Source organism: Alexandromys fortis, unplaced genomic scaffold, assembly GCF_014885135.2.
Source record: "Alexandromys fortis isolate MF-2015 unplaced genomic scaffold, M_Fortis_MF-2015_v1.1 scaffold_175, whole genome shotgun sequence".
Classification (NCBI taxonomy): Eukaryota; Metazoa; Chordata; class Mammalia; order Rodentia; family Cricetidae; genus Alexandromys; species Alexandromys fortis.
The window spans coordinates 2,407,200-2,423,063 of NW_026068065.1; the positions used below are offsets into that span (position 1 = coordinate 2,407,200).

The 15,864-nt window shown below is 46.1% G+C and overlaps 1 protein-coding gene across 1 annotated transcript in view; it reads left to right on the plus strand.

The window, feature by feature from the left end:
* Positions 1 to 814: 814 nt before the first annotated feature.
* Positions 815 to 15,864, plus strand: part of LOC126487621 (uncharacterized) — a 178,778-nt gene continuing 163,728 nt past the window's right edge. The window contains exon 1 of the mRNA XM_050120553.1: positions 815 to 1,038. The gene's annotated coding sequence lies outside the window, so the exon portion shown is untranslated. The remainder of the gene's footprint in view (positions 1,039 to 15,864) is intronic.

Below are 15,864 nucleotides of genomic sequence, written 5' to 3' on the forward strand. Positions count from 1 at the left end.
CCAGAGAGGAGAGGCATGGCGATTGCCTAACTTCCCTTCATCCCAGCATTCTGTTCTGTTTACTCCACCAACCTATGTTCTGACCTATCAGGCCAAGCAGTTTCTTTATTAATTAACCAATGAAAGCAACAGATAGACAAATGACCTTCCCACATCAGGGCCCTACGCAGCCTGCCTCGGGATGCTGTAAGGAGCACAGCCCCAGCAGAGGGGTGGCACTTAAGGAAAACTCTGAATCTGCAGTTCTCAACCTGTGGGTCGTGACCCCTTTGGGGAGGTCAAATAACCCTTCCACAGAGGTCACCTAAGACCATTGGAAGACGCAGATATTTACATTATGACTCATACCAGTAGCAAAATTACAGTTATGAGGAAGCAATGAAAGTAATGTTGGGGTCAGCACAGCGTGAGGAGCTGGGTTAAACAGTAGCAGTGTTAGGAAGGTTGAGGACCGCTGCTCTAAATGCTTTTGAGTCTAAGCAGAAAAGAAAAGGTAAAACACAGGTTTATGTGGCTTGACGTCTAAAAGCAAAGCTGAGGCTATGTCCTTAGGAACTGAGTTGGAGTGTTCTTTCTTCTCTGTGGAAGTGGCCAGCTTGCTTCCTGGCCTGGGGTCATGAAGGAGAAAGCAAAGCATAAGGTATGACATCGTGCAGGAACAACACAATCAGCCGCAGGTTACTCTGGAGTTTGTTTTGGTTGGTGAGGTGACATTTAATTACTAGGAAACGGTAGAGAATGGTTTTGTCGCTCCACCATGGCTACCTGCCTGCCAAGGCTACTGACCCTGGTGGGAGGAGCCAAAGCTCTCTTTCCTGGATGAGACTTTCTCTGGAGTGCTGGTGTTGCTGGGGCAACTTCTTACTGAAACATGGAGTGATTTCGTTAATTTTTTTTCACTTCACTGAGAAACAATTGCTTGGGTTCTGTTTAATTAGAAATTGAAAACAAAATAGAACTGGAGCTTCCTAGCCAAGGCAGGGCTCTACTTTCCTGGACCTGGGAAGCCAGACCTCCAGCGTTGGAGCAGCGGGTGTTGTGAGTCTCCTAATACTGGAGGGAGGTGGGATCTAGAGTGCACTGCACAGGAGTGGGTCGCTGGCAAGGTGACAGTTTCTCCTTGTTAGACCGGAGGGAAAATGAGGACACTTAGCACAGCAGGTTGTCTGGAGTGGTGTCCTTGAAAAGACATTTGGGGGTTCCAGGATGGGGATGGAACACGGCGCCTCATGCACGATTGTGCTCAGCCCCTGGCCCACAGCCCCAGCTCTGAAAATTATTTTGAAGATTTTGTTGTAGCCCTTTTACTTTAAAAGTAGAGTTTTTTTTTTTAAAAAAAAAAAAAAACTATAACATAGGTTTTTATTTTGTTTTGTTTGAGTCAGGGTCTTGATGTTTGGTCCAAGCTGACCTTGAACTCATGATGCTCCCACCTCAGCTTCCTAAGTCCTGTGATTAAAAGTGTGTGCCACCATGGCCAATTTATAAATTAGTGTTTTTAAGCCATAACTACCTATACAAAAATTAAATACAAATTTGATTTTTCAAAAAGATTAGTATTTACATTATGTATATGTGGACGCTGTTTGTGGGTAAATGCAAGAGTTCAAGTGCCCATGGAGGCCCAAGAGTCATCTCTTGGAGCTGGAGGTACAGGTTGATGTAAATGTCACCCATGTCCTCTGAAAGAGCGATACAAGCTCCTTACCCACTGAGCCATCTCTGCTGCCCCCTATTTACTTGACTTTAAATGTTGTGAGCAATCTATCAGGCCTGGGCTAATTAGTTCTGTACAACAGGATGGATGCCACAGTCAAAGATCCATGGACTGGCTGATCCGTGGGCTGTCAGATCCATGGGCTGTCAGATCTGTGGGCTGGCTGATTTGTGGGCTGTCAGATCCGTGGGCTGTCAGATCCATGGACTAGCTGATCCGTGGGCTGTCACATCCGTGGGCTGGCTAATTCGTGGGCTTGCTGATCCGTGGGCTGGCTGATCCATGGGCTGTCACATCTGTGGGCTGGTGTTCTTGGTGTGGAGTGAATAATTCCTAGGTGTTTACAAACTTCTCTGTGCATAGGTAATAATCAGTGCTCCAGTGCTGATTGATCATCTGGTCCACCACACTTAGTGTTTCTTGTACCAAGCGGGAATTCAGTGAGTTGTATGAATAAGAAGCACACAGCCAATAAAAATGAAATCTAACTCTGTGGAAAGAAACTTTAGGCCAGATTGTTTTATTGTTTCTCTAGACTGTGCTCTTGCCTCCATGTTTGTGGAGCTGGGGCTGTAGGCGTGCACACAGAGTCGGCTGAAGCGGGTTTCTTGACCATAGACTAGACTTCTTTGGATTTGTCTAACTTTTTCTCATTCTTCAGGTCTAGTTTACCCTCTAGAAGCCTTCCTTATTCTCACCTCATCCCACTGCCTCCCGAATCTGGTCTAGCTGTCTCTTTGGAGTATTTCCCATACCTTTGTACCCAGCAGACTTTCATGTTTTGTTGTGTTCGTATGTGATTTTTGAGACAAGATCTCATGGAGCCCAGGCTAACCTTGATCTCATTGAGTAGATTGCTTTTGTCTTTCCCATAGGCTGAGAACTCTGAGGGCAAGGTTCTTTCTGCTCACCCTGTAGCATCCAGCACAGTGCTTGGTCTCACTAAATGCTTGTTTGATAATTTGTTACATAAAAATTGTAGGAGGCTATCACCCTGGGGTGAGCTCCTGCCCAGGGTCCCAGCAGACCAGGCTAAAAGTTACTCCGGCCAAAGGCAACAAATTCAGACTAAGTTATTTGGCCTTTCAGAAATAAAAGGTAATAATAAGAGATAATTCCCCCAGTAGACCATTTTAATGGGCCTAATATGAGGTTTCCTCTGCTTTAATCTTTACAGAAGCAAGTTACTTGAAATAACCTAAGGTATTTTGTCTTCATCTTACATAGAAAGTTCAGGGGGGGGGGTTGTTGTTTGTTTAATTTTATGGGTATGGGTGTCTTGACTCATGTATGTCTGTGCACTATGTAAGTGCAGTGTCTGCAGGGCCCAGAGGAGGGCATTGGATCCTCTGGAGCTGAAGTTAAACAGTCATGAACTGACATGCAGGTGCTGAGAACTAAATCGGTGTCCTCTGGAAAAGCGGCCAGTGCCCTTAACCACTGAGCCATCTCTCCAGCCCCCAGGTTTTTGTTTGTTTTTATGACTCTGGGAACTGAACTCTGGGCCGCACACAGACCAGGCGAGCACTGTGCTATGGAAATGGACTCCCACCCACTTCAAGGGAATTCGCTTTGAAATAACAAATCCACTTTTCGTTCTCTGTGCTTTTTGCACCCCTTCTCTGACTATAGAACTGACTTCACTCTGCAGCCCACTGGAGCACCTATTTTATGCAGTGTTGCGTGATTCGAGAATCACAAAGCCAGTTTAGATCTTGAACGTGTGCCAGCCTTATTAGCGGTCTTATCTGAGTGCTGGGCTGGGCACTGTGGCTTCAGGCACCAGGTCACTGTTCTGCTCAAGTGCTTTCAAGAACTTGAGACCTATTTCACACCCACCGGGAAAGAAGAGCCCTGCGTTGTTTGCTTGGGGCAGGGCTGGAATGGCTCACAGCCAGTGTCCCTCAGAAGGATGCTTCCTTTACTGCAACTATGCCACTACGAAGATGAGAATTGAGAGCCAAGGGCTCGCTCATTGGATCTTGCTCTGTTTGACTCGTTCATTTAATGAGTATTATCCTCTGATAAACACCTATTTATGTCAAGGGATTAGAGGCAATGGGAGATTCTAGAACAGCAGTTGTGACAAATGAGATAAGGGACAATGTGAATATAATAAAGAGAAGGGAACAGTAGACAGCATAGGTAAATGACCACTCTAGATACTCCAACAAGTACGTGCCTGCTCCGCCTTTGTTCTTTTTCCTGGGGACAGATGCTCTGGGCTTGACTCGTTGTGGTTTCTTCATTCTCCGTCTTGCTTGATATCATTTTCACCTTCTTCCTGGTAGCAGCTTGCATTTACCTCTTCCTGGTCTTGTTGATTGATGGTCTGGGTTTGTTAACGGATGGTCCCGGCTTGTTTAGGGTTTCAAACCCATGGCCACAGCCAGTCCTTTAGCAGTATCCTATTCAATGGCAGGACCAGCTATTGAGGTACAAAACACTAAAGAGAGTGTGTTGGGGAGAGAGGTAAACATTTATGACTTAGATAAAAACTGAGAAATAATATATACTTAGAAAACGTGTGCTCCAAAGGCTGTGTGAGTACTGGCTTGCACACAATTATGCAAATAGTTGACAACTTTTCTTGTGAATATGAACCTCACCTTTTGACTTCACTGATTGGTTCGGGCCTGTTTTGAAAATTACACGGTCATATCTTGCCGGTAGGTTAGCAACGTAGTGAGTCACAACTGGCCCATCACATGCTACAGACATTAGCGGTGCCACAGTGCTTCAGGCATGGTGAAGGCGGATAAGGTTCTTAAAACACTGTAAATAGCAGTATAATTTTATTTTTAATTTTCTCACAGTGCTGCAGACCAAATCTTGGGCCTTGGGCATGTTAACCAGGCTGTATCCTTGAGCTATATAAATGTAGCCCAGAATATCTGGATATCTTCATAAACATTCAGAGAGAATGTGTTTGAAAGCCGTTGTGGAGAATGTGGGCGGGCCAGTTCCGAGTAGAAACGCTTCCAGATTCCCTCCATGGCTGTGGTAGTCTACCGGTTAGCCCACATGTGCTAATGTGAGTCTGTTGGGTGTTTTACAGATGGAAGCCCATTTTAACCAAACTCTTGGGGTTCCTGGTTTCCATAATGTGTTTCCCAAACACGGGCTGACCTACATCAGAGAAAGACTAGTTTTCCAATGTAGGCAAATAAATAAATTAACACAAATCATTTGCCAAGTGACCTCATTACTCCACCTCACTGTGGACTCTGAGAGGGGCTGGGGTTATGCGTTTTACGGGTGCTGTGATGTTTTATAATCCGTAGGGAGGTGAGACCTGTGGTGCACATGCGAGTCTGCCATCTGAAATGGGGCAAAGATTTGTGTTTGGCAAATCCCTTTTGTCTTGGTAACAACAGCAGCCTCATAAAAAGTACAGCCTGCAACAGCAACAATGTAGCAATCCCGAGAAGCGTGACATTTTTCTGAGCCTTCTGCCTGTTCCGAATTTTATAATGGGTTAGTAGAAAAGATAAGAAACTTACCTCAAAAATAGCTTTGTTAAGTAACTCCTGAAAGGGCACTTGTGTTTCTGTGGCTTTTAATGCTACATTTTACTTCGATGGCTGTTGTGTTCTCCAGATTTCTCTGTGGTCACATCAACTCTGTTCTGCAGAACTGCTATAGAGAAGTGTGCCAAAGAATGATACTCATTGTGGATCTACCCACTGAGAAGCAATTAGTCATGCTAGGGTTGCTTAAACGGTGAAAGATAGGTCTGAGCTGGTGACGTGGCTCTACAGGTAACAGTGCTTGCCACTGAGCCTAACGACCTGAGTTCAAGCCTCGGAGTGTGCATGGTGGCCTGAGAGAGCCACACCCAACACGTTGTCCTCTGACCTCCGCGCACACTGTGATGCACATGCATACCTCCCTGCACCTCTGTGTCTCTGTCTCTCTCTCTCATACACACACACACACACACACACACACACACACACACACACACACGTTTAAAATGTTGGTAAGAGATTGTAGTCTTTATGAGAAAGGGGTTGTAAAACAGGCTGGACCCTCCTGCGCTCAGGCTTGAGAAAACTTGCAAGTGTTCTGCTTGTCTCTGTCGTTCTGGTTTCCTTAAAGTTAAATGTACAGTGAATTGTAGGGCGCTTCTTGGAAAAACCTATTACTGAGCGAGTACAGAATGTGAATCATTCCTTGCCTGAAATACAGGACCGATGTTTACAGGGCAATTGTCCAAAACAGTCCTGCCTGGCTGGAGAGCGTTTCACTTTTAGCCTTGTGTTGCTTAAAACATAAGCCATTTTGTACACAGGAAACCCACTGAAAGTTAAACATTCTCCTGCGACTCCTATAGAACATTTATGGTTTTATGACTTATTGTTTCTAGCAAAAGTATCTTGACAGCCTTAAATATTTTCAGAGCTGTGCTGTATGCAGAAGACTATGAATATTTTACACACTGAGATGCCAGAGCATGTGAAAAGCATTACTGTCTTCAGTTTTCCCAGAAATTAGCCAAGCTACTGATGAAAAGCGGAGAAACCCAGTATGGGGTGGGCAGTTCTTCCTGGAGAGGGACATCTGCGGCTGCCCGAGTCCCTGAGCCCTGTCCTTTCAACTGCACTCCGTTCTTATATGCAGAGCTTCCGTTAGATGAACTTAAGAGCATTTAAGACAGTAGGACAGACTTTTGTCATATGGTTTAAGTCTACACAACAAGTTTAGACAACTTAACAGGGTTTTTGTTTTGTTTTGTTTTTTGTTTTTCCAGTCAGGACTTTGTTGTTTCCCAACACTGAGAAAGTTGGTTCAAATATCAGCTCACAGTTTCAAAGTTTCAGCCTATGCTCACTGGCCCCGATCATGGTGGCTCCGGTGAGGCAGAAAGTTATGGGGTGGGGTTAGGGACTACAGAGCAAGCCGCTCAGCTGTGTCCCCTGAGAAATAGAGAGTTCGTTTTGTTTGTTTGTTTGTTTTTTAACAAAGCCTTCTGCCGACTCCAAAACCCACAATGGATTTCTCCACAGATAGTCAGCCCTTGTGATCCCAAAGCACCTTTGTCTACAGCACCCTGGACTGGGGACTCTTTTGATTTCTTTCCTGTGATAAAGTCCCCTGAGGAAAAACCTATGGAGAGAAAAGGTATCTTGGCTCACAGTTCCAGAGAAACGGTATCCATGCTGGTGAGAAAGGCCCGGCACCAGGAACAGAAGGCTGGCAGATCTCCTAACCCACACTCTGGAAGCAGAAAAAGTAGGGCCTGGTTCAGTGTACGACCTCAAAGCCCACCCTAGCGGTGTTCTTCCTCCAGTGAGACTGAACCTTCTAAAGGTTCCACGACATTCCCAAAGCGCGCTGCCAGCCAGGGACATGGGAGCCTATGAAGGGTGTCTTGTAATCAAACCACAACAGGGACCAAGCCGTCAACACAAGAGTTTTAGAGACTGTTGCAGTTTTAAACGATGACAAGCTCCCAAGTAGAAAGGACCATGACTGATGTGTGGATAGACTGTTGTAACTTGACCTCATGATCCCCGGTCACAAACTCTGGAGACGACAGCATGATGTCCCAGTGCCCAGAACTACAGAAACACTGTTGATTCAAACTGCCAGATGCCAAAGTTAAAAGACCAACTTCTCAGAAGCTAAATCGTTTAAGAAAAGTTTATGTGCAGAGATTTGTAAAAGAGTCTAAGGAAGATTTATCAAGCGGGGTGGTGATGGTGCACGCTTTTAATCCCAGCATTTGGGAGGCAGAGGCAGGTGGATCTCTGTGAGTTCGAGACCAGTCTGATGTGGGATTTCCCTCCATATGCTGTGAATAAAGGAACTGGTTAGTTAATAAAGGCACTGCTTTGGGCCTATAGCAGAGCTATAGCGGAACAGAGCTAGGTGGGGAAAACTAAACCGAATGCTGGGGAAAAGCGGGCACCACTGGAGACAAACATGCTGAAACTTTGCTGGTAGGCCATGACCTCGTGGTGATGCCAGATTAATGGAGAAGGGGTAAATTAAGATGTAGGAGTTAGCCAATAAGAAGCTAGAGCTAATGGGCCCAGCAATGAAAACAATGATTTAAATAATATAGTTTCTGTGCGATTATTTCGGGGCTAAGTGGCCGAAAACTAACTAGTGGCCTCCTTACTACACACAGCCAATCCCAGAGAATCCAGCACAGAGAATCCCTGTCTCAGAAAACAAAAATAATAATCAAATTAAGAAAAGTAGGGGGGGAAAAGCCCTACAGAATTACCAAAGCCACCAAATTTATGATTTTCTTCACAGTAGGAAACAATTTAAATAATAACCATATCTGAAAGAGTCATCGTGTGTCTTCAGACATCAGCGTTGCCCAGGTTGGGGATGGGGATGCAGTGTCTCAAGAGATTTATAGGGGAGACTGGAGGTTTCATTCACTTGGGGAATGAATTAGCCGTGTGACTTTTTGAGGCTATTTTATATCAGTATTTTATTTCATTGTCGATGATCCCTAAGATGGCCTTCAGGGGTTCAGTGCTTAAACCTGCAGGACTTCTGGAACCCAGGAAGTTCCCATGCTCCTAGTTATAGTGTATTAGAGAGAGAGAGATACCCAGCAAAATCAGCAACTGATAAGGCATACGAGGACCTAGCATGGTGGTGTGTGTGTGTGTGTGTGTGTACACCCAGCACTCTGGAGGCCAAGGCAGGAGGAGTTCTGGGCCAGCCAGGACTACCTAAGAAAACCTGTCTCAACCTCCCCCCTCTCAAAGCCACATAAGCCAGAGACTGGACAACAGGCTCGAGCTTTTAGGTTGTTTTCTGTTTTATTGGTTTTTTTTTTTCTTCCTTCAGTGAAGTTACACAAATGGCCTTCCATTTGCCCAGCGGACTTTGTGATACTATCCTCTGAGTTTGACCAACAGGAAGCTCCTCTAAGCCCTGGTCCATCAGTCACACGGGCATGGCTGGCAGCCTGGGTGACTGACCTTAAGTGTCCTGCTCCACCAGCAGTCAAGTTGATACTGCCCGGGTCCCCACGATAAGTCATATTGTTATCTTAGGCTATTGGCTACAGCCAAAGGCCCCAAGTAAACAGAAACACTTCTATCAGGCAGAAACTTCCAAGACTTAAAAGTCACCTTCCAGGAGCTGGAAGAGCTTGGAATGCGGCAGTGAAGCCCTGTGCTGCTGATCTCCACAGCTGGGTTGCGTCCTAACTCTGGAGTGTGATGGCCACCGTGACTGTCACAGCCTCTCCAGATTTCCTACTGCATAGATGAACCATCTAGAGATATTTTCTTGACTCTGTCTGTCTCGGGTTTTTATTGCTATGATAAAACAAGACCAAAAGCAACTTAGGCAGGAAAGGATTTATTTCACCATACGTTTATTCCATCATCCAGGGAAGTCAAGGCAGGATCCTGGAGGGAGGAGCTGAGGCAGAGACCATGGCGGGGTGCTGCCAAGTTTAGAGGTAGCTTTGGTGTTGTGTGAAGTAAAGCCATAAGGGTATGGTTACATTTAAGAACCATGCCAGCCCCCTCTACCAGTTACCTGGACTGGGCTGTTTGAGAAAGGGCGTGTCCCACCTCCGTTAAGGAGATCTGCGGCATGGACAGGATAGGAAAGGGGCCGACTCTAACTGGCTCTCCCGAAACAGCCACGGGGCCATGATGAGCAAGCACGCACAGTGAAGGCACTAATGCCGAGTAGAAACACAGTGGCCAATGATTTGGATCATTTGCTGGCAGTGTAGTCCCCCGTGCAACAAAGTCCGGGAGGAGGCCGAGGGGACTCTGCCCTCATGCCTGGACTAACGCCATCTCAGGAGCCAGAGCCTCAGAAAAGAATAAGAAGTGTCCCCCCCCCCCCGTGCCTCTCCTCACTCCTCCCCCTCTCTACCCGTTCCTCTCTTCCTCCCACTTCTCTCCTTCCTTCCCTCCCCTGTCTTGCCCTCTCCCTTTTGCCATGGATAACAGCAAGAGCTCCGTGTCAGGAGCTGACGCCTGGATCTGGGCTCCTCTGCCTGCAGAGCTATGAACAGATGTCTGTTCTCCGTGACTTATCTGGTCCATGGTCATCTACAGCAGCAGTGTGCACGCTTCTGTCGCTGCATTTGACTGACTCAGGACTAGAGTCTCTTCAGACTAGCTTCTAAGTAATGTCTGGCTATAGGAAGTGCTTTATAAAAGGTGTCTTACTTGGGAGGTAGAGGCAGGAGGATCAGGAGCTTAAAGTCATCCTCAGGTATATAGCAAGTTCAAAATAAGCCCGGGCTATGTGAGGGACAGGCAGATCTCTGAATTCGAGGCCAGCCTGGTCTACAGAGGCAGTTCCAGGACAGCCAGGCCTACACAGAAAAAGCCTGTCTTGAAAAGCAAACAAACAAAACCAGAGAAGTTTACTTTGAAGGATAATTTGTAAGTAACTCCAATTTTTCAAAGGACTGCCTCATAACTGCACCAAGTCTGCAACTGTTGGTGGCAGAAACGATGATCACACATGCTTGGCATCACCATGGCAGAGGTCACCACAGATCCTGCTGTCACCATCGCCTGCACCGACAATAGTGGGGTTCCCTGGTGTCACCATCGCCAGCACTGGCAGAGGGTTTCATGGCGTCACCATCGCCAGCACCGGCAATAGTGGGGTTTCCTGGTGTCACCATCGCCAGCACCGGCAGAGGGTTTCATGGTGACAAAGCTTAAGGTTCTGTTTTCTACATTTTTTTATTTCTAAATACTTTATATTTTTATTATTACCAACCCTGTTTTTAAAAGTTAAATCAGTCTTTGGCAATTTCATACTTGTTTATAAAACACCCTGATCGTTCCCCTCCCCCCACTCCCGTCTCTTCCCCAGCAGCCCCTCTTCCCCACCACTCTCTTGCTAGATCCATGGCTTTTGGGTTGTTCTGTGACCCATTCTGTTTAATCAGGGTCCTTGTGTGACCTTTGTCTTGGAATTATCCACTGGAGTCTGGTGGGGTCCCCAGTGGTACACAGCTAAAGGCAATGACTCCCCGTACCTTCGACTCTATCAGTGTGGGGTAGGGCACTCTAGGCTCCCCCTCCATATGTGTCTGGCTGTTGAAGGGACCATGTTTGTGTGCGTGTGTGCACAGCTGGTCACCCACAGTTGTTGAGAGGCCGATTACTGTGGCTGTGTGTTGCTAAAAGATGACATTTCTCAAGCCCTTTTCACTCTTCAGATTCTTGCTTTCCACCCCGTCACGGGCGTGTCCCTTGAGCCGTGACGGGGATGGTATAAACGTCCTGTTTCGGGTTGAGCACTCAACTGCCACTCATTCTCAGCTTTGTTTCCTTGGGTTTCATTGTCTCTGATGAAAATGAATGACAGCGGTCTGCTTTGGTTGGCTTTCTGTCTGACTACAGGGTGCTTGCTGCTCACTGCGGCAGGGCAGTGTGTCCGGTTCCACGCATGCTTCCTTGCTCCTTGGTGGTTATAAAACCTTGCTATGAACAAACGCTGGGATGATCTGCCATTATTTGAGGGGAAATGCATAATGTTATGGGGGACAAAAAAGATTGGGCAGCAAACTCTTTAGAATGAAAACTCATCTTTTATGGAAGGTCTAATAGAGAGACATTCTGACAGCAACAGAGCATAGAGTTTTGACAGAAAAAAGATCTCCCTCTCTCTCTGAGCACAGCACTGCAGAAAAAAAAGCACAAGCAGGATTCTCCAACTTGCAGACTCCTACAACATGGAGAAGACGGGCTTCGTTCTCCCCCTCTTTCAGGGAGGATATTGGACTTGTTCACTAGTATTTTTCAAATTCCAGCACATTCCGTGGCGAGTCTGGACGTTGGTTTGCTGAGTTACCACCAAGAGTGTCTTTGTAATGAACTAGATGGAGGGGAACATCTCCGAGGGCGGTGCACACAGAGCCAGCAATGACAAACATTTTCCCTTGGGGTGGGCTTTTGACACGGAAGCAACAAAGACTGGACGGCCTAGGGTTCCAGAAACAAGGTGAATCCAGGCCCAAGTGGTTTGCTTCCTTAGCCACTTTCAATTTCGTCTTGGTGGTGCTTTGGGTCTCAAACCCAAACATGACAAAGAGGGGTCCAAGAAGAGTCTTAAAGACCATGGTTCAAGATACTGAACGGCAGATTTGGATCTAAAGTCTGAAAACTAGGCATGATGGCTCACAACTGCAATCTCAACACTTGGGAGACCGAGGCAGGAGAATTGCCACAAGTTTGAGGCCAGCCTGCTCTACAGTCTTGAAAAGAAATTTTGAAATACATATTGACTTTCTGCTGGTTGAGGAGATGTATGAAGGGGTCTGGGCTGACTGGAATAGAAGGGTAAAATCCATAGTGTTGTAATTCTGTTAGGAAAACCTAGGGAGTACAAGACAGGTCTCTTCCTCGATTGCTTGCCAGATTCTGAGCCAACAGAGCCTGAAAATCATAAGTTTGAAATCTTGGAAAAACAGAAGCTCAAAGATGAGTGGAGAGAAAAGCCGAGCTGTCAATCAAGAGTCTCAGGAGGCCATGCCTGAGAACAGAGCAGTGGGGCAAAGGGACGAGGGGACATGATGCTCCGGGGAGGACAAAGTACTGGGAAATGTTTGCCCAGTTTTCCTCTTAAGACACTCGCCAGGGTTTTGAAGCTGCATGACTCAAGAGGCTAACAAGCCAAACTTAAATATCTAAGGGGCAGCAAAGGGCAGAGCTAAATAAATTGTGTGTGCACGTGCGCATACTCATGTTATATGTGTGTGCATGCACGCACACGCTCACGTACATAGTCACATGTAGGGGGCTGTGCATGGATGTGGTATGGTCTGCTGTGTGTGCTGACCCTAGGCTAACATCAGGAATACTCCTCTATTGTTCTCCATCTTACTCATTGAAAGAGGTTCTCTCAGTTACACCCGGAACTTGCTGATACAGTTAGTTTGGCTAGCTAGCTTGCTCTGGGCTGGAATTATAGGCAGACTGCCATGCCTTCTCAGCATTTATATGGGTGATGGGGATCTGAACTCAGGTCCTCATGCATACACAGCAAGCCCTTCATTCAAAGCTTATGTGATTCAACTAAAGCAGGACTTAGCGGAAAGCATACAATGTTCAATGTGCTATTATGAAGGGCTGGCAATGTAGCTTGTTGGTGAAGCATTTGCCTACTATGTGTGAAGCCCTGGGATAGACCCCCAGAACTGCAGAGGAAAGATAGATACCATAAAACAGATTATATGAATCTCAAGAGCTAGAAAAACAAAAGCAAATTAAAGCTGAGATCTAAAAGCAATAATAAGTGATGAACTGAAATCAACCAAAGACATAAGTAACCTTAAAATCAATATAAATATTAATTATTTAATAACATAAATGAAATTGGTGCATTCCCAAGACAGATTGAGACAAGAGAACAAATAGAGAAGCCATGACTATCAATGTAAAAGCATACAGCCTTATGCATTCTTTACACACTACAGCGTTGGGGCTTTAAAATGTCAAGAGAATGAGAAATGGCCCATAGGATGAAGGAAATGTTTGTAAGGTATATCTGATAAATGATACATATATAGAAGGTACAAAGAACACTTTCAGGCTGGGTGTGGTGACTCAGATCTATAATCCCCAAACATGGGAGGTGAAGGCAGGAAGATTAGGAATTCAAGGCCAGCCTCAGCTACGTGGGGATTTTGAGGACAGCCTGGGATTTTTTTTTAAAGGAACACTTGCAACTCATAAGAAGAAAAAAAAGGGAGAGAAGGAGTGGGAGGAGGAAGGAGGTCAACATTGAACTCATCAACAGATGGCCAATGTCGGTGACCACTAGGAAGGCAAATGAAAATCACATTACTTCATACCGAGTGCCGTAGCTTGAGCCAAAAGTAACAAGTTTTGTCAAGGCTGCAGAGAAACTGACCCTCGCACCGCACAGAAGGAAGGTGTGTATAACCATGCTGCTACTTTGGAAAACGTCTGGCAGATGCTCACAAAGTTCGAACAGTTAGCATTTGACCCAGCAGCTCCACTCCCATGTATGTACTCCAGGGGGATGGAAACCTTTTTACACAGATACCTGAACCTTCAGACCAGTGTTCACAATAGTGGCAACTGGAAACAGCTCAGCATCCCGTCAGCCAGAGAGCCGCTGCGATGCTGTGAAGTCATACGTGGAATGATACTCAGACGCTGGAAAGGAATGGAGTACCAGCACATTACACGTGCTTGTGATCTCAGCACCGGGAGACTGAGGCAAGGGGGTGGGAAAAGTCCAGCCCGGACTTTATAGAAAGACCTGTCTCAGAAACAAACCAAAGAGGAGTCCTATGTCAGTACGTGCTATAACATGGATGAGTCTTAAAAAACATTATGCTAGATCAAAGAAGCCAACCCATAAAAGACCACACAAAATGTCCAGAATGGACAAATAAATGTTGACGGCACAAACGAATTCGTGGATGCCTTCTGCTGGGAGGGAATTTCTTAGAGAACGGGGACAGATGCCAATTACAACACTTTGCCGGTGGGGAGGTCAGAGACTCTGAAGTTGATCGTGGTAATGGCTGTTCCACCCTGAGTTCACTAAGACCACTGACTGAACATGCTACATGGGACTAATTGTATACAGTGGGAATTGTATCTCCACTAAACTGTTCAAAATATGGATGACCTTCAAAAATTAGTTTAATTATGTGTTTCAGGTATGAAATGGTCTGTAAAAAAGCTTATTAATGTAGCACAATGCCTGCTCTTCATGCCATGTGTTACGGTACAGTTTGCAAGTCAGGCAAGGGCCTAAAATTGAAACACACACACACACACACACACACACACACACACACACACGGGTGCCAAGAATGCCTCTTTATTGTGTAATAGGGCAGCTTATTATATAGGGTCTCCTTCCACGCCCTAACACTCAGCTGCAAGCCCCCCCAAAACCACTCCCCTGCCATCAGGAACTCCTGAGGGTCTCGTGCTCAGAGCAGCTGCAAAACAAGTTGTTTGCTCAGAGCAGCTGCAAGCATAGGAAAACAAGCTGTTTATTCTGACAGGCAGGGTCACAGGAAATCCAGGGTCTGGGGATCCAAAGTCCCCAACATTTAAAACAGGCACAAAATGAAATAGACAATATGAGTTGTCACACATATAATTTTTTAATATTTTATTTTGTATTGTTACTGTGTTTGTGTATGATTATGTGTATATGTGGGGTGTATGTATGTCACAATAATGAGGCCAGAGGACCACTTTCAGGAGTTGGTTCTTTCCATATGCCGTGGCTTACACAATGCTTTTACCTGCTGGATCAACTCACCAGCCTTCATTTGTAGCTTTTAAGAGCTAAATCTGAAGAGGTTGGAGAGATGACTCAGTGGTCAAGACTGGAGAGCTCTTCAGAGGATCAGAGTTTGATTCCCAGCACCCACATGATGGCTCACAACTCTCTGTAACTCTAGTTCCGAGAATTTGATGCACTTTTCTGGCCTCCCTGGGCACTGCGTGCATATGGTGCACATACATACACACAGGGAGACAGAACACATATGTATAATGTAAAAACAAACATAAGTCAGTTTCACAGAAATAAACCTATTCTGTAACTGAAACCCTTGTTATAAAGAAAGCTTAAGGTCAAAATGTTTTAAAGTGATTTTTCCTGAAAATTTAATGAGAAAAGAATACAAGCCGCATGCTTTGTTTTTCAAATGCAGAGAAGAGACTCAATGGCTTGCTTCAGGAAGCCAGCTTGGTTCGGATCTTGGAATCTAACAAAACTTTTAAGACAAAACCACAGGCTAGTTCCACTAGTGACTGTGAACACAGAAATTCTGAGCAACGTGTCTATCAGCATCCACCACTGGGATAAGGTTGGGAGAACCAACTTCTAAGGAGGAAGTATTTCTCGCTTAATGGTCCAGAGGTTTACAGTCCTGATGGCCAGGTGGTGAGGAGGCTGCTGGCCTCAGGGCAGCAGGGGAACAGAGAGCAGGACTGAGCACTCTCCTAAGCAATGGCCTACGTCCTCCTAGGAGACCCTCCTCCTCCTCCTCTCCTCCCCCTCCCCCTCCCCCCTCCCCTCCCCTCCTCCTCCTCCTCTCCTCCCCTCCTCCTCCTCCTCCTCCTCCTCCCGCTCCCCCTCCCCTCCTCCTCCCCCCCCTCCCCCCCCCCCCCCCCCCCCCCCCCCCCCCCCCC